General features: G+C 42.0%; 1 protein-coding gene across 2 annotated transcripts in view; it reads right to left on the bottom strand.

Annotated features, from left to right (window-relative positions):
- The window catches only part of SMAD5 (SMAD family member 5), a 74,427-nt gene that overhangs the window by 16,436 nt on the left and 33,120 nt on the right, over positions 1–24,871 (bottom strand). Inside the window, exons 2-4 of one of the 2 annotated variants that reach the window (XM_013175873.3) lie at positions 17,922–18,028; positions 17,312–17,395; positions 16,400–16,980 (exon numbers count right to left, since the gene is read on the bottom strand). The gene's annotated coding sequence lies outside the window, so the exon portion shown is untranslated. Of the gene's footprint in view, positions 1–3,153; positions 3,314–16,399; positions 16,981–17,311; positions 17,396–17,921; positions 18,029–24,871 lie in introns of those variants that run through there. The other variant, XM_066977041.1, reaches the window with a different exon arrangement.

Raw genomic sequence — 24,871 nt, 5'->3', positions numbered from 1 at the left:
TCTTCCACTGGCAGGTTGGTGGACATAGCCAAGCAAATGGGTATTTGAAATGGACTCAATACTCCACCTGAAAAAAAAAAAGGAAAAAAGAAGACATACTCATACTTTCCACAAGCCCTGAAATACATTAAGAAATTAAAAAACCTGACAAAACCTTCCAAAAATGTAGCTGCTCACACAGAAAGCCTTCATTAAAGAATAAAATCCTAAATACTGCCACTAAAAACGTGATTTGGCAACAAAAAATGTAACTTGAAAGCAGGGACTGCAGACTTTCGTAAAGCTTTAAAAGAGGGGAAGAAGAAATAAAGATGTATACGTGTGTGTATTCGCTTCCACTCCAACTGAATTGCATTAAGACTGTGACAAGTTTACAATGCCTACAGGATTTGGAGGGAACACTGACAATAGTAATTCAGCAAGCCTTTTTTCCCCCTTGCACAGAAAGAATGAATGGCGAAGTATTCTAAATTTGTCAGTTTGTGACATGCACTGACCCAGAATTCAGAGACACTACCTCATAGCTGGTGGATCAGTAGCAGCGTCCTGACAAAGATCCTCTGTCAAGGATGACAGTCCTGGCGGGCGCAACCTTGGTGGTAGGTCAGGAGGGATACGGACTTGGCAGGCGGCGTCCCGCACCTTGCCAACCCACCCTGGTCAAGCGGGCTGAAGCGCCGGCCAAACTTTGCGACGTGGTCACAGGAGCACCGCTGAGAAGGCTTCCAGAGAGCAGTGCAGGAACTTGCACCGAGACTAATGATAACTGCGAAAGTTTTGAATTACTTTTCAACTTGCTTTTAATGAGTTGTTTATCAATGTTAGCCACGAAACATCTGAAGTGTTCTCAGCTAACACAAGTACCTTTTAGTTCTGAGCATGAACTGCTCTCCTTACTTGAACGGACTAAACCTGTTGCTATAAAAAATGATCTAGGGATCTTTTAAGGAATATTAGCACGTTTAAAATAATTTTAACAAAGCTATCACAGACATTAGAAGAAACCTGCATTTTAAACAACAAGGAGCATTTAACTTGCAGCAAAGTAAGGAATACGGACTTGCAAAGAATTGCCCCAGCAGTATGTCTGCAGGTATATAATTTAGCAAAGGGCAACAAAGGAGTTTTTAGAGTTTTCTTTAGAGAACCATAAAGAGAATATAATAGAACATCTTCCTGAAATTAAAAGCGTCCTCTGGAAGATTAAAGACCACAATATAATTTGCAAAGGCCGTTTGACCAAATACAGAAATACAACATTTAACAGAGCATTAGCACTCTATCTTAAGAGATGGAATTTCTTCCAACTCAGATACCATTCTGTCATCCTGAAAACTCTGCAAAGGAGATCACCTGCTCAAGCTGTGAGATGAATCTTGTTACAAAGTCAGATTCTTCAAGTACGGGGTCCACAGCTACCATTCCTTCAGGTTGCACCGCAGGTTAAAGCTCTAAACCTCAAAGAAAAAGCACCCACTACAGCTGTATACGCTGCACACCCTTTTGCTGTGATCTTCCGTCATCAAGAGGAGAAATACAAGGGAAGCCTCTCATCCTCTTCTTTTATTTCTCATCCCTACCCCAACTGCCCACCCTCCTGGGCTTTCACTAGGAAAGCTTTCTTTAGAAAAAAAAGAAAATTCCCCCCTCAAGTGTATTTTCTCCACTTTTGAAAAGGAAAGAAAGGTTTAACAATGGCAGATACCCCAGCAAGCACAAGGTTTGCTGTGGTTTTCTTTTCCAAAATAAGTGCCATTAAACACTTACTGTCAATTTCAAGGCCAAATGAACAAAATTTTATATCAGATGTTAGACTAAACCACTATCAAACAGCAGGGATTAAGACATTAAATTCAGCAACACCCTACACAGACATAGCACTCAGAAATTACAACATACTAATTATGAAACATCTTCAATTAAGTTATTTGCTTCATCTATTAACTTCCACTACCACCAGCTGCCAATTTCATAAAGCATTACAGCTTTTGAAGAGCACGGGCACGTGACTGAGAAATGTATGTACCATTTTTTTTCCCTTCTCTTCACTGGGATTCTCTCAGAATATCAGGAATCAGAATATCGGGAAGATAATCCGTGCAGAACTCCCATAATCGGGATGTGCACTGCACAACACCTGCTTCACTTGTCAGGATTTTAAAGCCACACATGACAGATAAATTACCTGAAATTAACGAAGGAATGAAAACCAGCAAGAGATTTCATCTAAAGCCATCACACACTGACAATCTAATTTCCCATGACAAGACAAAACTCACAGGCTAATGCAAACTTTGACAGTTATTCCTCAGAGGCTGCGTTAAAGCAGGGAGCCCACGTCATTCACTGAATAAATCCTGTAAACCCATAGATTCCACCACGAGCTTCAAGGCCTCTTACTGAACCTTTGGGAAATCAGTTCTTCATTTTCCTAAAAAATACCTTCATTTAATTTGCTTTAAGTCACATCAAAAACTACACTACTGGAAGAGAACGCCGATCACTTGATCCCCAGTCTTGTGCTTTAACCGCAAGACCATATTTCCTCTATTAAGTTTACAACCCACAGAAAACAAAAATTGCCCCTCTGAATCAATTCCGCGGCCCATCTGTTGTCAAGCAGCTGTCAATGCCGGGGGAAGGCTGGCGAGGCCGAGGCGGACGAAGGAGCCCGAGCGAGAAGGCGCCGCTTCACCAGCGCGCCCGGGACACGGGCAGTTATCCCTCTCCTCTTTCACTTGCTCAGGCCTTTGACAATCTAAGAGCGGAGTTCCTCAGCTTAAAAAAGGGGGAGAAAAAGCAAACCTTTTGTGAGTACTGAGGCAGCTCCGTGCACAGCACGAAGCATGGGTTTGTGGGGTTAGTGGGGCTGCTCCTCCAGCCCCCCCACACCCCCCAGCGGCCCTGTGAGGAGGGTCCCGGCCTCAACCAAAGGGTCAGAAACTTCCCGAGGGGGGGGCACAAACTTTCCGACAGGGGCAAAACCTCTCAGCGAGGGGCACAAAGTTTCCAAAAGGGGGCAAAAACTTCCCCAAAGGGAGCAGAAAGTTCGGTCCCGCGGCTCTCCCCACCCCCCAACTCCCCCCCCTCGCCTCACACCCCCCTCCCGAAGCAGATAGCGCCTCCCCAGGCTCCCGGGCCGCCCTCACCCACCCGGCACGGAGCGCGGGCGGCCTCCCGGCCGCGGCGGGCGTCCCCCTGAGGGCCGGCGGCGGCGGCGGCTGGGCCTGGGCCTGGGCCGCCCGCTCCCACCACGACGCGAGGGGACGGCGGCGGGGCCGGCGGGGCCAGCGCCGGGACCCGGATGTGCGCGGAGGGGCGGGGGGAGCCCCGCGGGGAGGGGAGGGGAAGGGGGGGGGGAGAAGGGGGCGGGAGTGCGCGGGCTGGCGGTGGCCGCGCGTGCGCGCTGCCGGGAGGAAGCGGCGGGAAGGGGCAGGGGCGGGAGCTCTGAGGGGAGAGCGGCGGAAGGGCCCTCGGAGGGAGTCGGGGCCCGGGGAAGTGGCTAAAAAAATGAAAAAGAAATGAAGCAGAACCCAAAATTTAAAAAAAAATAATAAGAAGAAAAGAGATGGCCGTGTTGTCTCGTCTCAAATGTGGCTTGCCACAAGATGGAGGCATAAAAAGCTCCGCTCGAGCTCCATGTTGGCCCGCGCACACCTCACCGTGCTGGGACCTGACCATGGCCTCCGCTGGCCACGGCCTCGCCGTGCCCGGTCTGCTCGGCCCCAGCTGTGGGACATCTGCCGGCCCTGCCTGCCCCCTGCTACCAGCCCACCATTTGGCATAGGCCTCACCTGGTCATTTGGGGGACATTTTCTGGCACTGGGTTTTATGCGCAGTCCTGAGGTCCTTCAGGCAGCTAGATCTCACAGTCACCAAAAAAATTATTAAAGTTTCAGGAAAATGTTAGCAGTATTAGAATCATAGAATCGTTAAGGCTGGAAAAGACCTTCAAGATCATCTGGTCCAACCTTCACCCGACTACCAATGCCACCAACCTTTCCTCAAACACCTCCGGGGACAGTGATATTTGGAAAATTCCACAACGGGCCATATGCATGAGAATCTTCGTGCTGGGTGTAACACCCGAGTAGGACAAACACCTACTTTTCTCACAACCATCCTCACTACGTGACATGGAAATAAATGGAAATGGCCACCGCTTCCTCACAGCCACTTGTTGGAAGGCAGAGAAACTCATTTCAGAGAGGTGCCTGGCCAACGCCACCTCCAAGAAGCCACAACAATGCCTGACCTTGATCAAGACAACTGCAGCCTAATTGTTCATTTCTTGTCATTATTAACTATGTAAATCAGTGAATACGAGGGTAAATTAATGAAGAATCAAGTTCAGCACCATGACTTGAAGTTACAACATTTCCATGTTTGAAATTCCCCTCAACAGGCAACAGATATTGGAAACTCCAAAAGCCAGTATTTCAGCCATATCTAAAGAACACGCATACTTCCATTAAAATCAACAATAAAAATGAGTTGTTAATGTCTCTCATCATGAGGAAGGACTGGCAAAGTCTTGTTTCCCTCGTGAGAGATGAGATACTTGAGAGGCCTCCATGAAGGCCTAACCAAGCCTAGTGCTGCTGTCCCAGCTCCTGAGCGGGTGGCACTGCTCACCACAAAGCACTGGTGAGGCCTAAACTGATGGCACAGAGAAACGTGGCTTCATATTCTTGATGAAAATATCCACAATGAGGGGAAAGTATTTCACGCCTCAGTCCACAAAATGATTTTAAGAGGAAACTTTTTCTACCGGAAGACTACTTCAGAACCCAAAGGTGCCTGAGGCCTACCTGAGGCCTTTTCAGACACGCTGCTGAACTTAGCCGAATGGTTGCCTGATCCACTACAGAAATTCCTAGAGAAAAGTTACTTCCCCTGGCAAAAATAGCATATGGGAAGGATATACTAGGCAAAACCATCCTTTGCATACAAATCTGTTGCAGGATGTGTAACTACACCATTTCTGAGCCATTAAAAACCTGGTGTAGCCACAGCTTACGGCATGCCAACTGAATCTTGGTATTAAAATTCTTCCTTCATAAAAAAAAAAAAAAAACTAGAAACAGGGAAATGTAAAAGAATTATATATATACACTATATTGTATATAATTAAACCACTTATTTATTCGTGTAAATTAACTCTGGTTAAAAAAAATATTAAGGAAAATTAAAAAAAAATAATAAAAAAAAAACAAGGTAAAGTTTGTAGCAATGGGGAAAATATCCAATGAGACAAACTGTCCTTGCTGCGTGACATGGAAATGCCACCGTTTCCTCACAGCCACTTGTTGGAAGGCAGAGAAACTCATTTCAGAGAGGTGCCTGGCCAACGCCACCTCAAGAAGCCACAACAATGCCTGACCTTGATCAAGAAGACTGCAGCCTAATTGTTCATTTCTTGTCATTATTAACTATGTAAATCAGTGAATACAAGGGTAAATTAATGAAGAATCAAGTTCAGCACCATGACTTGAAGTTACAACATTTCCATGTTTGAAATTCCCCTCAACAGGCCACAGACATTAGGAACTCCAAAACCCAGTATTTCAGCCATATCTGAAGAACACGCATACTTCCATTAAAATCTACAATAAAAATGAGTTGTTAATGTCTCTCATCGTAAGGAAGGACTGGCAAAGTCTTGTTTCCCTCGTGAGAGATGAGATACTTGAGAGGCCTCCATGAAGGCCTAACCAAGCCTAGTGCTGCTGTCCCGGCTCCTGAGCGGGTGGCACTGCTCACCACAAAGCACTGGTGAGGCCCAAACTGATGGCACAGAGAAACGTGGCTTCATATTCTTGATGAAAATATCCACAATGAGGGGAAAGTATTTCACACCTCAGTCCACAAAATGATTTTAAGAGGAAACTTTTTCTACAGGAAGACTACTTCAGAACCCAAAGGTGCCTAAGGCCTACCTGAGGCCTTTTCAGACACGCTGCTGAACTTAGCCGAATGGTTGCCTGATCCACTACAGAAATTCCTAGAGAAAAGTTACTTCCCCTGGCAAAAATAGCATATGGGAAGTATATACTAGGCAAAACCATCCTTTGCATACAGATCTGTTGCAGGATGTGTAACTACACCATTTCTGAGCCATTAAAAACCTGATGTAGCCACAACTTACGGCATGCCAACTGAATCTTGGTATTAAAATTCTTCCTTCAAAAAAAAAAAATAGAAACAGGGACATGTAAAAGAATTATATATACACACTATATTGTATATAATTAAACCACTTATTTATTTGTGTAAATTAACTCTGGTTAAAAAAAAAAAAATAAGTAAAATAAAATTAAAAAAAAAGACAAAAAAAACAAGGTACAGTTTGTAGCAATGGGGAAAATATCCAATGAGACAAACTGTCCTTGCTGCGTGACATGGAAATGCCACCGTTTCCTCACAGCCACTTGTTGGAAGGCAGAGAAACTCATTTCAGAGAGGTGCCTGGCCAACGCTACCTCCAAGAAGCCACAACAATGCCTGACCTTGATCAAGAAGACTGCAGCCTAATTGTTCATTTCTTGTCATTATTAACTATGTAAATCAGTGAATACGAGGGTAAATTAATGAAGAATCAAGTTCAGCACCATGACTTGAAGTTACAACATTTCCATGTTTGAAATTCCCCTCAACAGGCCACAGACATTAGGAACTCCAAAACCCAGTATTTCAGCCATATCTGAAGAACACGCATACTTCCATTAAAATCTACAATAAAAATGAGTTGTTAATGTCTCTCATCATGAGGAAGGACTGGCAAAGTCTTGTTTCCCTCGTGAGAGATGAGATACTTGAGAGGCCTCCATGAAGGCCTAACCAAGCCTAGTGCTGCTGTCCCAGCTCCTGAGCGGGTGGCACTGCTCACCACAAAGCACTGGTGAGGCCCAAACTGATGGCACAGAGAAACGTGGCTTCATATTCTTGATGAAAATATCCACAATGAGGGGAAAGTATTTCACGCTTCAGTCCACAAAATGATTTTAAGAGGAAACTTTTTCTACGGGAAGACTACTTCAGAACCCAAAGGTGCCTAAGGCCTACCTGAGGCCTTTTCAGACACGCTGCTGAACTTAGCTGAATGGTTGCCTGATCCACTACAGAAATTCCTAGAGAAAAGTTACTTCCCCTGGCAAAAATAGCATATGGGAAGGATATACTAGGCAAAACCATCCTTTGCATACAAATCTGTTGCAGGATGTGTAACTACACCATTTCTGAGCCATTAAAAACCTGGTGTAGCCACAGCTTACGGCATGCCAACTGAATCTTGGTATTAAAATTCTTCCTTCCAAAAAAAAACAAAAAAAAACTAGAAAAAGGGAAATGTAAAAGAATTATATATATACACTATATTGTATATAATTAAACCACTTATTTATTCATGTAAATTAACTCTGGTTAAAAAAAATATTAAGGAAAATTAAAAAAAAATAAAAAAAAAAACAAGGTAAAGTTTGTAGCAATGGGGAAAATATCCAATGAGACAAACTGTCCTTGCTGCGTGACATGGAAATGCCACCATTTCCTCACAGCCACTTGTTGGAAGGCAGAGAAACTCATTTCAGAGAGGTGCCTGGCCAATGCCACCTCCAAGAAGCCACAACAATGCCTGACCTTGATCAAGAAGACTGCAGCCTAATTGTTCATTTCTTGTCATTATTAACTATGTAAATCAGTGAATACGAGGGTAAATTAATGAAGAATCAAGTTCAGCACCATGACTTGAAGTTACAACATTTCCATGTTTGAAATTCCCCTCAACAGGCCACGGACATTAGGAACTCCAAAAGCCAGTATTTCAGCCATATCTGAAGAACACGCATACTTCCATTAAAATCTACAATAAAAATGAGTTGTTAATGTCTCTCATCATGAGGAAGGACTGGCAAAGTCTTGTTTCCCTCGTGAGAGATGAGATACTTGAGAGGCCTCCATGAAGGCCTAACCAAGCCTAGTGCTGCTGTCCCAGCTCCTGAGCGGGTGGCACTGCTCACCACAAAGCACTGGTGAGGCCCAAACTGATGGCACAGAGAAACGTGGCTTCATATTCTTGATGAAAACATCCACAATGAGGGGAAAGTATTTCACACCTCAGTCCACAAAATGATTTTAAGAGGAAACTTTATCTACAGGAAGACTACTTCAGAACCCAAAGGTGCCTCAGGCCTGCCTGAGGCCTATCTGAGGCCTTTTCAGACATGTTGCTGAACTTAGCCGAATGGTTGCCTGATCCACTACAGAAATTCCTAGAAAAAAGTTACTTCCCCTGGCAAAAATAGCATATGGGAAGGATATACTAGGCAAAACCATCCTTTGCATACAGATCTGTTGCAGGATGTGTAACTACACCATTTCTGAGCCATTAAAAACCTGGTATAGCCACAGCTTACGGCATGCCAACTGAATCTTGGTATTAAAATTCTTCCTTCAAAAAAAAACCAAAAAAAAATAGAAACAGGGACATGTAAAAGAATTATATATATACACACTATATTGTATATAATTAAACCACTTATTTATTCGTGTAAATTAACTCTGGTTAAAAAAAAATTAAGTAAAATAAAATTAAAAAAAAAAAAAAAACAAGGTACAGTTTGTAGCAATGGGGAAAATATCCAATGAGACAAACTGTCCTTGCTGCGTGACATGGAAATGCCACCATTTCCTCACAGCCACTTGTTGGAAGGCAGAGAAACTCATTTCAGAGAGGTGCCTGGCCAACGCCACCTCAAGAAGCCACAACAATGCCTGACCTTGATCAAGAAGACTGCAGCCTAATTGTTCATTTCTTGTCATTATTAACTATGTAAATCAGTGAATACGAGGGTAAATTAATGAAGAATCAAGTTCAGCACCATGACTTGAAGTTACAACATTTCCATGTTTGAAATTCCCCTCAACAGGCAACAGATATTGGAAACTCCAAAAGCCAATATTTCAGCCGTATCTAAAGAACACGCATACTTCCATTAAAATCTACAATAAAAATGAGTTGTTAATGTCTCTCATCATGAGGAAGGACTGGCAAAGTCTTGTTTCCCTCGTGAGAGATGAGATACTTGAGAGGCCTCCATGAAGGCCTAACCAAGCCTAGTGCTGCTGTCCCGGCTCCTGAGCGGGTGGCACTGCTCACCACAAAGCACTGGTGAGGCCTAAACTGATGGCACAGAGAAACGTGGCTTCATATTCTTGATGAAAATATCCACAATGAGGGGAAAGTATTTTACACCTCAGTCCACAAAATGATTTTAAGAGGAAACTTTTTCTACAGGAAGACTACTTCAGAACCCAAAGGTGCCTAAGGCCTACCTGAGGCCTTTTCAGACACGCTGCTGAACTTAGCTGAATGGTTGCCTGATCCAGTACAGAAATTTCTAGAGAAAAGTTACTTCCCCTGGCAAAAATAGCATATGGGAAGGATATACTAGGCAAAACCATTCTTTGTATACAAATCCTTATTTCTGTTGCAGGATATGTAACTACACCATTTCTGAGCCATTAAAAACCTGGCTTCTGTTATGCCTACTGAATCTTGCTATTAAAATTCTTCCTTCCAAAAAAAATTACTATAAACAGGCAAATGTAAAGGAATTTTATATACATATATATATATGTATACACATACAATATATTTTATATAATTAAGCCAGAAAGTAAGGACATGAAACCCCTTCTTTGTGTAAATTAACTCCAGAGAAAAAATAAATAATAAAAAAAAAAAAAAGTGAGGTAAAATTTGTAGAAATGGGGAAAATAGCCAGTGAGCCAAACTGGTTTCAATTTTAAATAAGTTTGAGCTTTGAATTTATTTTTTTTTCTGGCTGAAAACCATGTGGCTTTTGATGTAAACAGAAGTTTTTAGCACCAATGTACTCTGATCAGATCTATACAGAGGTCAATTAATAGACCAACAGGAAGGATATCCCTACTAAAGTTCATGACTAACAGAGAAGGTGCATGGGTTTGGTATAGTTCAGTCAAAGAACAGAGCTAACCGCCCTAACCGCCTTTGGGACTATGTATCTCTGCACCAGCAATTGTTCTACTTTGGCCAGGCAGTCCAAAATATGGAACCAAAAAAAAAAAAAAAAAAAAAGGCTGTTGGTCTTTTTCCAAATCTTTTGTGTAACTTAATTAATAAACCAAGTAACAAACAACAAATTGGCAGCAGCATTTGAGGTGCTGTTCATGTGCCAGCCATCATGTCTCTACAAAACAAAATGTTCTCTTATTAAGAAGTTACAAAACAGTTGCATGTTGTCAAGTGAAGCTACGAGACAGAGCTCTGATGTGCTTCCTCCTGCAGAGGTTTTAGAGTTTACGAGGAACACTGCAGGTGTGCATGCAAGCTTATGGGAAAACTCCAAGTTTTCCAAAACTCTAAGTTGTGCAAAGTTCCCAGTTTAAAAATACAGGCAAGTTAGGCATGTCTGCTCACAACACACTACTCCTTAGAAAGCAGTGATAATCTTAAGCACAATATACAGACTTTTGGAGTAGAGTAATAACAAATATAATCTACCAGCTGAAAAATAGTTTTCCTCTTTTTCATCATTCTGCCACAGACTAATTCTTTGTCTAAAGTTAAATGGCAAATGACCAACTGCAAAAGACAAGTTACCTGCTTCTAGTCAATGGGACAGAGTAAAGGATATAGTAAATTACGTCTGCTATCTCATGATTCAAGTCTGTTTATGCTTAAGGTCACAATAAAATTAACACCACGTACACTTCTGTCGACTACATACGAAGCTGTATGTAGTCGACAGAAGTTGGTGTACTCTAGTAACATACAAAACTCAAAAAAAGGGTTACAGGAAGTAGACTTGAGGCATCCTGCACATAATTTCTGGAAATCATGTGACTACATGAATTTGGGAAATTCATGAATTTCATAACTCATGAATCCATCCGTCCTCTTTTAGCATTGGCAAATGTACATTTTTCAAAATACAGACATGTAACTCTGATAATCTAAGGAAAAACAACTAGCTAACTTTCTACTTAAACATTTTAATTATAATAGCGTGCTCAGATTCTGCAGAGACAACTGCACGCATTTATACATTTGCTCTAGCCTTGTAAAGTCAAGTAAAGTACAACTACCTGTTTCACATTCCTTTGCACACAGTCTAATACCAATGAAGACAGAAGACTGTCTTCTCATAAAACCTGAGCTGCTGTGCATGTTTATGTTGGACTAGCTATAACCTTACAGTCTGATCAAAGTGCAAAACAATCAACAGAAAAATTACCGCTGTTTTGTATCAGGCCTTGCATGGTTGAGAAGCAACTATGAAGTTCAACAAGTATCTTAAATTACATTATTTTGATTTTCTCGCTAGATTTTGAATACGATCTCTACATTTCTTAATGAGATTTTTTGTTTGGTTAGAAATGAATGGTGTGAAAATTAAATAGATTGTTTGAATTACAAGGAAATAGTTTTGGAAAAAAAAAAAAGTAGCTTTATTATGAAACTTTGGCCTTCCTGTGACTTCTAAAATGACTGCATTGTTCAACTTAATTCCCTATCAACTTTCTAAATTGCTGGGGGAGGTTTTTATTAAAAAAAAAAAAAAAGGCAGCAAAATAATAGGATAAAAAGAACATATATATATATATATAAACAATTACCATGTCTCTACCCACATTAAACATTTGCAAGGCCACTTTAAAACTATGTCAAAAAAATCCTGCAGTGTGAAAGATGACTTGGATATTTAAACGAAATCCAGCTTCAAAACAAAATCAGGGGAAACAGATAGGATAGCTCCTGAAAGTTAGACTCTCACAGCTGTCTGCTGAGAAGAAATGGGGGAAGGGGGAAATACTGTGAATTTTTTTTTTTTTTTTTTTGGCAGTGGAGAGGGGAACATGCCATCCCTATTCGAAAATTTTCAGGGTGGGAAAGGCTAAGGAGGGGCTTACATACTATACATACCTTTACGTATATTTTTGAGGCAGAACAAGAGGGTTATGTCTGAGCAGAGTTCAGCCAGTGGAAAGGGAGCTGGCATTCACTCTGGCCATTTGGTCCTCTTAAATAGCCCCGCAATTTACAGCACGCTGAGAACAAGCACAATAGATGGTACCTGGCTGCCTCACAACAAGAAAGCAACACAAATGTTGTATACATTACATCACACATGTAAGAAAGTTAAATCCAAATGAAAAAAATTGCTTAGTGTCTGGAGGAAATGTATTAAAAGTGTTTATCTGCAAGGCCTTTGGTGGTGTGGGCTACTGTGAACTTACACTCGCTGGCTCCCAGCCACTGAGTTCCCTGGTATTGTTACAGCCACGCTTCTGGAAATCTTACATTGCCCAACTCACACAGCACTGCAGAAAAGGATTACTCTTGTTTCCTGAAGCTATAGGTACAGGACCCCACATGAAATTGTAGGTCAGGGGAGGGAAAGACAAGCTAAAGGTATACTTCCAAGAAAAAAAGCTGCTGGCTTTTTTTTTTTTTTACTAGACTGAACGAATAAATGAGATCAAACAGCTGAGTGCTGCTACATCTATGAAGATGTTTGAACTAAAGACATTGTGTAAAGGTTTTATTAGTTTAAATCAGCATTGTCTTTTCACACTAGAGAAGAAAAATGTAACTATATTAGGGATGGTATATCTAGTTTAACAGATTTGAGAGTCAACTAAAGGTGCAAAACTGAACACGCAATCCAACCAATAAATGTCAAAAGAACAGACAAAAAAGTCAAAGTCCTAAGAACGGTGAGAGGACAATGCAGGAAGAGTAAACGCATAAGTAATGAATAGAAGAGAACACTGAGGCCTGTTGCAAAGTCCATATCAGAGTGTGAACCCTCGACCACTGAAACTTGTGCGTAGCATCTGGTCAGGGCAAAGTACTGCTAAGTTGGATCTGCTTCGCAGAACGGGAGGCGGAACCTTCCTGGAGGAATGGAAAAAAAAAAATCCCAGCTGATTAACGTGAAGTAATACACTGCTTCACAGAGGAAACGATAAATAAAAGAATTTAAAATGGCATAGTTCCTTTGAATATTCCTCCACTGTTGCTAGCTTTCTAGACTACCTCCCAGCTTGCATTCACTATCACTGGCATTCTTCTAAATTGGTGATTTTCAACCATTTCCAGAACATGACCTCACATTGCAAGAACACTTTCTGGGGTCTGTCACCCACTGCTAAGCTCAGAGGGAAGGTAGCCCCCACCTCCTGAAAGCTGGCTGTAGCAACCGCATCAAAAACCTGTAGGCAGCAGGAAGATACTTCATACGTCACTGCGAGCTTTTTTCTTTTGTGTAAACTATGCTCAAAATTACTCACGAACAAAATTGTGTTGTTTTCTTCTTAAAGATTTACTCACTTCCCTAGCACCTGTTTAACATCCTGCACCGTTAGCCACCCTTGGAGCTTTCTGTGCACATTCTTCCAATTTATTGCCAGCATGGGCTCAGTTTTTCCCAGGGCTTTTCACTCCCAAGGCCAAGTGCTTCCTTGGGAACATGCTCCCTTTGAACGTGATTGGCATTTGGGTGGGACGCATTCTCTGTTTGGGACAGTGAGATCTAACACACAACCTCATATTCAATACAACCATCTGTTGACACAGTCGTGATCTGGAATTCCATTTCTTGTAGCAATAGTTGGGACCAACATCCACAATAACTCTGCACTGAAAAGTTGTATTTGTGGCTCCATGGCCAAAACCACAGGGAAGCTATTTTTAACACAGAAGAGCTCTAAATAGTGGAAGCGCTGAAAATTTAGCTCACATTATGGGCCAAATTCTTCTCCTGGTTACACCCACTCTATGGAGAAGCTTGGATACAATAAACAGAAACACTCTCAAAGAGAGATTAAAAAAAAAAAAACTTACTTATGAGTAAAAACAGTATTTTAAACTTTAGTTGAAGAAAGGTACACATCCTACATCATTCCCTCTTAATAAAGGAAAGGAAAAAGGAACAATTTGAAATACAAATGATTGAAATTTGAAATACAATAATTGCACCTATTGTGTTAAAGATAATGCTTCCCACTACATGTGCCTGAACCTACCTATAGCTAAAATCTCTCCATTCATTATGCAGGCACTTTTGGCTTAGACCAGCGAAGAGGACACTGAGCTTTATCTGCATCTTGAGAGAAAACACAGCCGATGACTCTAGTGTATGAGTAACAAATCAGGTTATAATAGCTAGACCTAAGCTTAATTACTCATAAGACAACTTTCTAACAGCACGTTATCACCCAAGGATTTCACAACACAAAGCAATTAGTGATGGCAATACAGACTACCAAAGCTTTCCCATGGCGGAGCTGACAGGACTTGACCTTCTCCTGGGTGCATTAGGTGTATTTCCACCGAAGTCCTCAAGTTACACCACACTGGGCCTTTACAACTCGTATTTAAATTTTGTGGCACACTTGGGAAACAAATTTTTTTTCAACCCTCATGACCAAATAGTTGGCTTTAATAATTTCCTTTACAGTATCAAGATCTGCATATACAAGCATAATAATACCTATCATAAAATAAAAGTGTTTTGGGGCAGTAGTATGGTGTAGTTTGGGACAGCACGTTGCAAATTATTTGCTTCTGTTCACAATAAAGCCATTTCCAAAGAAGTCTTATTTAAAAATAAATAAATAAATAAATAAAAAGAGGAAAGGGAACTGGATCATTTTCCGAAACAGAAATTAAAACTTGTGGGAGAAGCCAATAAGATGAGGAAATCTCTAGTTTCTCATAGTAATAGGCAAATGTTATTTTTCATTCAGGGTTTTATCGCTGATGGGATTTCGTCCACTCTTTAAGCACTGCCCTATGACATATGTTTGGAAAGGAAATACAAGGAGGAAAATCAAAAGGCAAAGGATATATTTTCAATTTTGCTTACATTTTTTGCAAATTTGAAATGTTGGCATTACTGTTATTATCCCAACACCTTCATATTTCACATGGTAAAGGAAAAATTAGAAGGTCATAAACCTTTTGCTCCAACTGCTGAGATGGGCCCCATGTGAGGCACTGTCACTAAAATAGTTCACAACCTTAATTACAATTCACCATAGCTTGGGAATGACAGAATCACAGAATCATTTAGGTTGGAAGAGGCCTCCAACATCACCTAGTCCAACCTCTGACCTAACACTAACAAGTCCTCCGCTAAACCATACCACTAAGCTCTACATCTAAACGTCTTTTAAAGACCTCCAGGGATGGTGACTCCACCAGCTTCGTTGCCCTTCTCTGGACAAACTATAACTTTAACCATACTTTGACTCCAGGACAGTGTTCTTTTTGAGTAAAATGCTTGAGTGAGATGTGAACTCACAGAGCCTGAAGTTTATCACCCCACACCCGCCTTCCCTGTGAGTTCATTGAAACTCCAGCCAAAATTTAAAGAGCCTTCATACGCTAAACTGATCTTATGTACTCGTGACAATGTACAAAATAGTACAGAGAAAAAAAAAACAACAAACACTGAGCCAAGAAGCATCTCCTAGGGAAAATGTATTAACATTTAAGAAAGCTAACTGCTGCAATGTAACATCACGAAGAACCGTGTTCTTTAGCTTTTAGTGTCTCTTTGGCTTTCTGTCTGCTGGCTTCTTATCGTCTGTTCCCGACTCTTGGACAGGTAACCACTTCAGAGGATTGCAGCAGTACATAGGCCACGGCAGGAGCGTTAGCAGACATGACATTTAGGACTCTGGAGGCGCTTTCAGATCATTTTTAGACTGTGAATGTAACTTCAGCTGCTACTAAGTAGATTTTATTTTGTACCAGATTTTAGCCTTTGGAATGTTATGTTTGGATTGAGCTGGAGAAATGGGAAAAAATGCGATAGTTTGCTTAACCAACTGAAATAAAACTCCTAAAACAAAGCTAAACCATTTTGTCCTTTAATGTTCATATTCCAGTCTGAGCATTGGCACGAAGTCCCTGCTCTTAGATCTGGAAGTCCCCATTTAGATTTGGGAGGGGGGTAGGCAAAAAACCTCGCTGCCTGTTCTGACTCCATTAGTGTAGCTAGCGAGAATTCCCGATCTCCGTACGCATTAAATAAATATTTAACATTTCAGGATTTAATCGGAATCCCAAAAGTTAAACAATAGCCTCTGCTATCGGTGTTGCTATCTCAGGGGTTGTTTTCGCAGCCGTATATTTAGATCTTGGCCACATCGCACAGTTGCATTACGAATAGTACAACCCCCCCTTAAAAAAAAAAAAAATCAGCAAAATCTGCAAACTTTTATAAAGTGACGCCATCTCAGCAAGTCTCCTTCCCTCTGCTCGAAACAAACCAAGCGAGAGGCAGGCTCGGGGAGGAGGGGGAAAAAAAAAAAAAAAGACAACAACAACTGAGCATAGCTTTACCTTCAGGACATTACTGCCGCTCCATTTTCTGCCCCTTCCCTTTCGCTCCAGCTCCCTTGCAAGCGACGGCCAGCCCTCTGCCGTGCGCTCATCCTGGCGGCAGCGAGGAGAGGGGCGGCGCCGGGCAGGGGCTGAGCTGGGGCTGGTGCTGAGCTGGTGCTGGGGAAGGGGCTGGGCTGGGGCTGGTGCTGAGCTGGTGCTGAGCTGGGGCTGGGGAAGGGGCTGGGCTGGGGCTGGTGCTGAGCTGGGGCAGGGGCGTGGAGCTGAGCGGCCGCAGGCTGCGTGCATGCAGGGCAGGGAATTCACATTCCCGCTTTAGAAACTTTCTGCGATAGCGGCGTGGCAAGGCTATTTTTGCTTCCTGCCTTCATCCTGGAGTAATGCTCCTCGGTCCGCTGCAATGCAGCCATCTTTTGTGCCGTGTCTCTCACGCAATCCGTATCAAAAGCACTTTGCCGGTGTAAATCGTGCCCGTGGCGAGGCTGGCTGATGGTTTTTGGTGAATAATTTATCCAGCACAGTCTTCTCTGTGTGCAAAACGGGAGCGATAGTCATCGCAGTGCGCTTTGCATTAGGTCGCTCTGCACAAAAAGCATGACATACACACAGTCTGGATGCATTAAATGTATATATAGTGTGTAATACATATGAATAGATCTATATGCATTTAATGCATTAGATTGTATGTGTATGCACAAGTGAATACACCCGCGCCTCAAACTGGGCCAGCTTAATTAGGATAATGGCCCTTTCCATGTAAAAAATACCATTATAAAGTATGAATGATCCTCATACCAGGCCTTCTAAATTTGCATTTTACCACTCAACATGTATACATAAAGATGGCAAAAATAGAATGAGAAATATTTTAAAATGTAAGTCTGCAAAAGATAGGTCACTCTGTGAACTTACAGACACAACAGAAGTCATGTTGACAGCAGAGCACGTAGAGGTTTCAAAGTTCAGTTAATAGGAACAGTCTGACAGCTGCACATCCTAGAAGAATCACGGAAAGCAGAAGATAAAATTCTTGTGATTAGGTGCTTGCAGACTCAACACATTTATTATTTATTTAATGAGATTATTATGATTATGCCTAATCATTAGCCATTGGTCTTCATGAAGATAACAGGGGTTGTGTCTAAATTATCAGCTCAGTCCTCTCAAACTGTTTCTTAAGAAACTTTGTGTCTACCTCCCACGGGTTTTGTTCCCTTGCAGAGCTCCAGTTATCTGCCAACACTGGAGCCAAGAGCAGACAGGAAGGTTCAGACACTCCCATAAGGCATTCACGGAGAAGGATGAGCGTGGCAAAAGAAAGCTAGACCTTGCAGATCACTGCTGGGGTTCTTTGAAGGATTCGGCCAGCATGTGAGGCAGATATTTCCTTGCATTCTACTTGGATTTCTAAAAAAACCTTGACAACGTCTCCCACCTTTATCAGGGAAGAAAATCTACCAGGGGAAAGGAAGTAATAATCTCCCAAGAAGGTATAACTACTGAAAGAAAACGAAGCTAATACCTGGTTACTGTTGACAGCAGAGGGAGGTGGAGTTTCACAGGCACAAGTGCACATATTGGTCCAGCTCAACCTATTCGTGAGCGAGCTTGGGAAGGGAGTAAGGCAATCTGTGGATAACAAAGTTGTTGGAAAAAAAATAAAAAAATTAAAAAAAATAAATAAATACAAGACACCAACCTCTGGCTCTAGAATTTCCCAGGTTGCTAAGTTCTTAGGTCCCTAAGTGCTGGGAGAGTATTCTGTGACATTACTGCCTGCCCTGTCCTTACAGTCTTCCTCTGGGCATCCTCTTGTTGCTTGTAGTGAGGGGCACAAAACTGAACACAGCACTCGAGGTACGGCCTCACCAGAGCTGAGTACAGGGAGACGATCACCTCCCTGCTGCTGCTGGCTACACTATTCCTGATACAGGCCAGGATGGCATTGGCCTTCTTGGCCACCTGGGCACACTGCCAGCTCATGTTCAGCTGAGCATCGATCAGCACCCCCCGATCCTTTTCCTCTTCACAGTCTTCTAGCCACTCTGCTCCAAGCCTGTAGCGCTGCATGGGGTTGTTGTGGCCAAAGTGCAGGACCCGGCACTGGGCCTTGTTAAACCTCATCTCATTCGCCTCAGCACAGCAGTCCAGCCTATAACATTATGTACAACAAAGAATATTATGTTTTCAAATGTGCCTCTGGTCCATCTCTCTTCCAGTGATACCAAAGCCATGTAATAAGAAATTTCCACTCAATGCTAGGGAACCTAACTTCGTGCTCAACAGGAGCAAAACCTGGCTTTTTTTTATGTTTTCTTTGAAGGCAAAATTGTGGCAAGGAAGAGAATCAAAAAGCTTTTAAAATCAGAGAAGAAATGAGGAACATTTAATGGAAAAGTCATATCCAAATATTTTGTTGTGACTGTGATTGCAGCTTGTGATGGGATTGCAGCTGAACTTTTCCATTTATCCATTTTCCTTCTTCCCTAAACTTGCAGTAAAAAAATATAAAAAATAAAAAAATCCAAACATCAATTTGGTACAGAGGTTCTCGGGTGTAAAAACACAGCAGCTGCAGTTGCACTGAAGTCACCCTGAATACCGGCCTTTTGGAGATTCGTAGAACAAATAGGTGTTATCGTTCTCTTTTACCAAGGACATGTTTCTGAGAAAGCCACACAATTCAACATGAAATAAGTTCTTTCCTGCCTTTCTGATACATACATAATCACACCCAGATTTTAATGTTTTCCTCTTGCAAATCTACTCTGCCAATTTATTGTATAAGCAACACCTTGATCTTCATTCTGTGATACAAATTTCCTAGAAAAGCTCTGAAATTAGTGCCAGTTTTTATTAATGGGATAGTTGGAACAGCAGAGAGAAAGCTACAAACCTCAATTTTAGCAAAATAGTTATTAGTGCTTACATTTAAGTGTGAAAATAATCTCTTTTTTATTCAGCAAAGTATTTATTTCTATGCTTTACTTTACTGCACACTTAAATTCAATTACCTTCATTTTAATCATGGGCTTAAGTGGTTTGCTCTCTCAAGATAATAAGACCATTGGCATTTCATTTAGCTCGCCGAGCTTGTTTTTAAGTAAATCTCGTACTCTCAAGCGCAAACTGACAAACATGCAAATAAGTGTTACCTTTTTTGCCTAAAGACAGAAAATGATAAACCCAGTAGTTTTGCAGTCCATGAGGGGAAACACCTAGGCATGGAATAGATTTTCATTTCCCTGATACTATCATATTAATTGTCTGCTAGTGAAATACTGCCTTGCAAGCTGAGGTTGTACCATCTTTGATCTGCTTCTGTACATTAGCAAGGGCAGACTTAACCATTATTTTCCATTAAAATGAAGAATGTTGTTTGCTGTTTGCTAGACAAAAGCAAATGTCTTTGAGACATTGTGGGCCATAGCTTCACTTGATATAAATTGGCACGTCTCTTTCATTCCAGTGGAATTACACTAATTTTACACCTCAGAGTACATCCCGGAGACTTTCCACGTCATGTATAAACTTGAATAGAGAGATTCTGTATCATGAGGTGAGATCATAATATTCAAGTGTTTCACAGACTTAAAACTATGAGGTCTGGGAATGCTTGACTGTAGCTAGTAAATACAATATGGTCTGGTAATTAAGTGGGACTGATTATTTATAAGAAGAATAAGCCAGTTTGTAGGCAGAGCCAAAAAGCAGTTTTCTTTGCCATGGTACTCTTAATTAACACCTTTTCCCCACCGAAGCAGTAAAATGCAAAATTATGGTTTTATTAAGTCTTACGTTGCTCAAAAAAGACCTTTCAAACTTCATTAACATATGATCTGTTCACCAGCAAAGTGACCATTTTAAAAAGTAAAAGAATAATTGCAAAATTTGAACATAAACCAACTTACACCACTGGCTAGAATATTCCTGACACAATTTGAGAACCGGCATAAAATAATGCCAATTTTCCACCATTCAATTTGAAAGGAAATAAATTATATTATGTTGTATCAGTTACTTCAATTAAGCTGAAATAAAAGATTTTCAGGATTTGCTAACACCTTTAGTGTTTATGGAATCAGACCGAAAGCAAATCCAGCAAAACTGAATTGTCTGCTTTCCATGCAGTCACTGCTACAAAAAGTGGTGTTAATGGAGGCTTCGTATAAAAAAAAAATAATAATAAATTGAATTTATGTAGCATACTTACATTTTTATCTTTCGAGCATTACTGCAATTATTTTCATATACAAGAAGAAATATTCTTAGCGGAAAAACAACAATGCTGAACGGCTATTAGGAAAACTTTAGGAAGGAGGCCTGATACTACCAAAACCAAAAGTTTAGACAAAAGCTTTAAGTCTTTCACGACCAATGTGGAGATCTGAGAAACTGCCTCAGCTCACGGTTACAATAGCTGAAGACAACCGTGGATAGGAGCGGGTGCCAGGGGTGCCACACGCAGCCAGGAGCAGGCCCAGCAGGGCAGGCTGGGCCACGGGCGCCATCTTGTACCGCAGGCGCCATCTTGTACCACAGGCGCCATCTTGTACCGCAGGCGCCATCTTGTACCGCATGGCGCCATCTTGTACCGCAGGCCCACAGGCCAGGCCAGCCAGGGGAAGTGGGGAGCCCGGCCTTCCTCTCCTGCAGCCCTCACTGTTGCAGGAAGCATGGAGGACTGGTAGTGAAAGGAGACTAGGAGCAGCTTGCGACAAGCACTCGGGGTTTTCCCTCAAATGACAAAATGTCTGTGCTGCTCCTGGTTGCTCAGAACTTACAGACAGTAATGTTGAATGAAATGGCTTTTCCAGGCCCTGCCCTTCACCTGACTGACAAATACCTTTTTCTGAGTTGAAGAAATACTGGTTTGGATTGGTGGAGGCCTGGCTTCTGGCTGACAGGTTCCTCAGCCTGCCTTTTTTCCTTTCCTCTTCCTGTTGCAGGCTTCGCACTGAGAAGAGCATAAGGCCATGCATAGGCCTGAAACATATTATTTAGTCCTTTCTTCCAGAAGGAAAAAAAAAAAAAATGTCTGGGGGCAGAATGATTTCAGGATGTTCAAATTCCTAACATGGAAAACCCTGTGGTTAGGCAAAGATAATCCTGTTATTTCCACCAGTTTTACAACACTGTAAGCATCGCTTTCCACCGGGTGGTTATGAAGCTACATCAGGGCTAAGGGAGAACAAAGTGAAACCATCCCAGCCTCTGAGTACAGAAGGGCTTTTGGACCTCCATAAAAGTTCACTTCCTTGCTGTAAGCAGCAATAATTCAGGATAATTCTTCCTAGGTTCTTCACATTTAAACATCAAATAGGATGCATGGCCTCAGAAGTGTTTTCTATCTGCACTGCAAACCAGAGAAAAAGGCAGTAAAATTTAATAGCTTCTTTGGAACAAATTGTCATTTACAGCCAGCTCACCATTGATATGTACCCGAACAATCACCTTGAGTTCATCAAGTTCAGTGAATTCAGTGTTATTTAACTGTCATTCTTACATATTAAAGGGCAAGTATACATACATGTATATAATATTTTTTTTTGGCTGAAGTCTTGTTCGTTCTTTCTGAACAGGGCCTGATTAATGACAGCAGAATCCAGCCTCATATTAATGCACCATTCAGTGCCCCATTTTCACACACTGCAATACTACATCTGTGCCTGTTTCATGTTCTCAGTTAAACTGGAAGCAAAAAGAACAGATTGAAATGGTGCATTCCAAGTATCTTTCTCATAGCTTTGCTTGCAAGCTGAATGGACCTTTTTGTAACCAAAAGAACCAGAAGCAGCCTCCTTTCCCAACTGGAGGCCTTTTTAAAATCTGGCTTTTACATTTCTTTATGGCAGCAGAGAGAAAAAAGCATAAGCCTGTACTGATGCTGTGTCTGCAGGTTGTCTTTCATAGCAAGGGGCACAATGTGTTTCCCTGGCTGATGCATGGTTGTGCGAGAATCATACATTTTTATCACTTTCGGTTATTGTTTCCTTCCCTCACCACAAATATTTCCCACAGTGCCACTGTTTTCTATTGGCCTCCTTACTCAGCCAAGCTAGTAGTTAGGGGCACACTGGGCATTTTGTTATGCCTTTTTTTTTATGTTCTGGTAGGCATGAAAACACTCAGTAGGGATTCCATTATGTTTTAGCACTTGTGTTGAAGGGTGAAATAACTTCACAGCCTGTCAGAGTAGCGATGCATCATGAATAGTTCCTTCTTTATTCTACATTTCTACATATTTTTATTTAAACATTCTTAGCCGTGTTTTGTAACAAGCTGCTTTCACTGTACTCAACTGTCTGGAGGAGGAGGATCTGTTTTAGTTTTCAAATGACCATGAAAGATTGGAAAGAAGTAACAAACAAGAACATCTCTGTATTAAGTTATCAAACTTATTCCATGGATCTGAAGCTGGAGAGCCAAATCTCAGCAAAAAAGTTTTTACCTTCATTCAGTGTTTTACTGCCCTTGTTTTCAGAAGTTTCTGTTGCTTTCTCCTGGGTATTGGTGTCTCAAACTTTGACAATTTTGTCTCTTCCATGATTTATTTGAAGACTGAATCTGTCAGAATTTACGTAGGCAGAGCAAAGGGAGAACCAGGGTCAAAGCCCACAAAGTTTGTGTTCATTTGACCCTTTTCACAGATTGTTGCCTTCAGAGCCTTGTCAACAGCAACTGCTTTTCCAACACCACAAAATGTCAGATTTGCTTTTTTACTGTGTTGCTAGAACTCATCTCATTCCTACATTCAGCTGAATAACTGCACCAAGCCCCTGGTAATGCACGTCTCTGATGAGTTCATTTTCATGAAACACCCAAACTATCTTTTTCAGTATCAAATGTGTGAAGGTCGTTTAGCTGCAGTGAGGAGTGCTGCTTGGAAGGGACTGTGACCAAGGTCAAGGATGTATAGCATCAGCATGGGAGAAGAGGAAAGGGCATTTCTCTACTCACATTGCTCCTCACAGTGCAGTCCAAGCTAGAAGTCACTGAGTATTCCCAACTGTTCCTCAGCTTTTTAAGATAAGAACGTCAGTGAGGGAAGGATTTTCTGTACTCACAAGATAAATGCAAGGCAAAAAAACTCTGCAGTATGTTCTCAGTCTGGCAGCATCCTTCTGACTCACCACAGCTCTCCTTTGGGTTTACTTTTGGGATCTCTCTGGGGCTGTCCAAAGCCACCAAGCCAGACGGTAGATCAAACTGGGACGACATATCAACAGTAACACAGCCTCTGTTGTGTTCCCCTATGTGCTGACCCATGCTCATCACTAAAATTTCTTGAATAGGCCATGACAATATGTTTCTTAGAGGACCACCTTTAAAAACAGGTTACACACTAAATTCTAGAACATAAAGTTGAAAACACAGGAGCAATTTCTTCGCGGTACTTCAAAGGGCCCCATCAGGGGCATCTGCTGTAGCTTTGCCCTAAACCCCACTGACGGTGAGCAGGACACGTGCTGCCGGAGGCAGGCTGAGAATCAGGTCGTGACTCAGAGCGTTGTTAATCTTCCTTCCTTAGGGTTTCCTTCCTCCCTGTCTCCAGGAAGCGGGTCCTACACCAGCTTTCTGCCTGGAACAAAGGGCGGCCCCACCGCAGCATCTTGGGCTAACCTCCTGCAAAGGAAAGGAGTTCACTGCGCACGCAGTCCCATCAGTTCCTGCTGACATCCAAGGAAAGGCCGGAGCTGCCCGGCTGTGACTGCTCGCTTTGATGCTACCCCTGGTGTGAACAGAGCAGCACGTCCAGGGGCTGCTCAGCAAAGCCAGACCTGGACACGTTCAAGCACTCTGGGCCAGACCCTTCATTTCACTCAGCACCCACAGCAGCAGGATGCTGAGCAAAACGCGGCTGTGTTGTAAAAGGCGGGATGTGAAGTACAGAGACCGTAGCAGTGTGCTGGCTCGTGCCTCGCCAGAAGTCCCAGGCTGTGCCCACTGCATGATCCCCTCCCGGGATCTGCAGACTCATGTCCCCGTGCTGAAACCAAAGCCCTGCTTCCCAGCCCACGCACCATGTCAGCTGCACTCTGGCTTGTACAACAGATACCAAGGGACTTATGTGCACAGCAAAGTCAAGCTTCAAATCCCACCCTCTATTCCTAAAGTAAAACGCAGAGAGAAAAAAAAAAACTTTAATCAGTCCATTGCACTTCTAAAAATATAGGAGTGAACTGGACTAAGACAGCCCTCACTAAAGGGAAAGATGAGAACCCTCTCTCTAAACCTCTGTAGTCCTCTGTTGATTTACAAGTCCTAAAGACAAAGTTCATTAACAGCATTTCCCTTATGACTTGACCTGGGTTGGAAATATTTTTTCACCATTAGCTAAGAATATATCCTAAGAATGGTAACACAATATTTTCCTATTGACCCAGCAGAAAAAAATTCAGGATCAGTTAAAATAGATGGCTGTATGGATTCAGCTGTGTAGCGAGCTGCGTAAACTAAAGCAATTGCACC

The sequence above is a fragment of the Anser cygnoides genome, chromosome 14 (genome assembly GCF_040182565.1).
Source record: "Anser cygnoides isolate HZ-2024a breed goose chromosome 14, Taihu_goose_T2T_genome, whole genome shotgun sequence".
Taxonomy (NCBI): Eukaryota; Metazoa; Chordata; class Aves; order Anseriformes; family Anatidae; genus Anser; species Anser cygnoides.
Note: the sequence above shows the minus strand (reverse complement) of the source record. Positions and strands in the feature narration are given on the sequence as shown.